The sequence below is a fragment of the Montipora foliosa genome, chromosome 11 (assembly GCF_036669935.1).
Source record: "Montipora foliosa isolate CH-2021 chromosome 11, ASM3666993v2, whole genome shotgun sequence".
Classification (NCBI taxonomy): Eukaryota; Metazoa; Cnidaria; class Anthozoa; order Scleractinia; family Acroporidae; genus Montipora; species Montipora foliosa.
In genome coordinates, this window is record NC_090879.1 from 37,981,017 (window position 1) to 37,983,516 (window position 2,500).

Here is a 2,500-nt window from a genome sequence, read left to right on the forward strand (position 1 = left end):
TAGAACCTACTTTTTGCGTAGAATAGGCTTTTAGAACGATGTTCTTGTCTTCTGTGGTGATACTTGACGATTCGGGAACATTTTGTGAAAAAATATTTATAACACGTCACACGCGTAACTTGATCGCCCGATTATGCATAACATCCACTTGGCCTTTTGACATCCCATTGAGAAATATTCGCAGACCGGTCGATTTCTCGGAAAGGGTAATTGCTAACGAATAGAGAAATATTTTCACAATAACTAAAAGTTCCTGTGTTAAGCATGGAAATTCGACGAAGCGGTAAATGCGACTAGATTTGTAGCGTGCGTTGCTATTTTTGTGTTTTGACAGATTTTGACAGAATATTAAATTGTGAAAGAATATCTACGGAATACGGATACAAGAATTGTTGTTGTCCAGAAGTTTCGGATTTACGCGAGCGAGCTCAAGTTAAGTGAGAAGTTCTAGCTAACGTTGTTGTTGTTATTGAATCGAAGTTGTACCTACTGGTTACTGCCTGTACACGTCCTCATGGTAAACGTCTCAACTGGACTGATTAAATCTATTGTAGTTGTTGCGTGATCTGATCGTCTCTCTCAGCTTTGAAAAACAACCCACGAAAACGAAACTACATCCTGTTTACCACTCAGCTCGTAGTGCTGGGGAGATAAGTGAGGTTGTTCTATGTCACGCAATCTGGAAGTCGCATAGGCTAACCAGCCGCAAGGCAGTGTTTCCATCCAAAAACGCCAATACGTCTGTTGTCTCGTTATATTGCGCCTTACGTTATGCGTTTAAAAGCTAATTATGCATGTTGATACCAAAGAATACCGTTCAGAGAGTTTGCGTTCACATTTCTATCTTTATTTCTCAAGAGTTTCAATACACAAAGCGAAATAAGAACTAGACCCTCCGTGAGGGTACACTGGGTTGCCTGTGGTACGTGCACCGTTCCAAACAATTTTTTTCAAGGTCATTAAGAAGTCATACCAGAAGAGGCCCTTTGGCTCACAGGTCCTCACACGTTCGTACGACGAAACAGATCTGTCCTTGCGTAATATGTAGCTCGTAGTGCTGGGGAGATAAGTGAGGTTGTTCTATGTCACGCAATCTGGAAGTCGCATAGGCTAACCAGCCGCAAGGCAGTGTTCCCATCCAAAAACGCCAATGCGTCTGTTGTCTCGTTATATTGCGCCTTACGTTATGCGTTTAAAGGCTAATTATGCATGTTGATACCAAAGAATACCGTTCAGAGAGTTTGCGTTCACATTTCTATCTTTATTTCTCAAGAGTTTCAATACACAAAGCGAAATAAGAACTAGACCCTACGTGAGGGTACACTGGGTTGCCTGTGGTACGTGCACCGTTCCAAACAATTTTTTTCAAGGTCATTAAGAAGTCATACCAGAAGAGGCCCTTTGGCTCACAGGTCCTCACACGTTCGTACGACGAAACAGATCTGTCCTTGCGTAATATGTAGCTCTAACAGTGCATTGGTATTGTTTATCATTGTAGTGCCATGGTAGAAGTATTGGGTAAATAGTCTGAGAAGACATGTGGTTACTAGCAAAGTACTGAACCCAGAAAGATTGAAGAAAATAAATGGGAAGTGAGAAACATTGGCTTCTGGGCTGACGTGTTGATAAACTTCTTTCCACCACAGGTTTAAGCGTGCCCGCTGAGCATCTTACAGCTTTGTAATGCCGAAGTTCACTAAAGTCAATCCCTGTTCGGCGGGGTTAGTGTTTGGATGGGAGACCAAAACTATATACCTCTCATAAAACAGAAGCATCGGACCGAAAATACTATTAACGCTAACAAATGCGAACTCAGCAAGGTACAGATCTTGTTAGCTTGCTTTATGCAAAAACAAATATTGATGCAAAAGTAAACAACTATTGATACACAGCTTTTAGAAAGAGCAGAAGGAAGTCTCCAGGAAGGTTGATCGAGAATAACATATTTACGACATGAAAACAACATTAATTTTGAACCGTGAATATAGAATATAAAAAGTTACGATCAGCGACAAACATTTTGGGAGATTTTTGCTACGTTCAAATAAATCGCCAAATCGAAAGTGACATGGCCGGAATTCAGTGGGCGCCGTGATTAAGTTAACGCGGCATGTTTACTCGCCAAACAGTGAAGCATCTGTGTCAAATGATGGCAAGATACCGGGTTTTTGTAAGTTTCTTTTTCTGTGAAGTGTTATAAAGTTTGACAATGAAATGAGCGAAGTCAAAACAAAGATCACAATCGCACAACTCTTGTTTATGCAAAGTCAAAATGTACTCTCCAAGACGCGTTCGACGTTATTTATCACCAGGTAATTTCATCATTTTGGAAATGGCAGCTACTTTATTATTCATCTGCTTCACAATTTTTCACTGATTTTGGGGCTCATTTTGTTGAAACTCAAGCAAGCTTCCAACAGGCCTGTGAACCCTTCCTGCTTACAGAGCAATACTAAAAAACTTCTCCCATATCACATTTCAACCTTAAGCTCGGAAATTC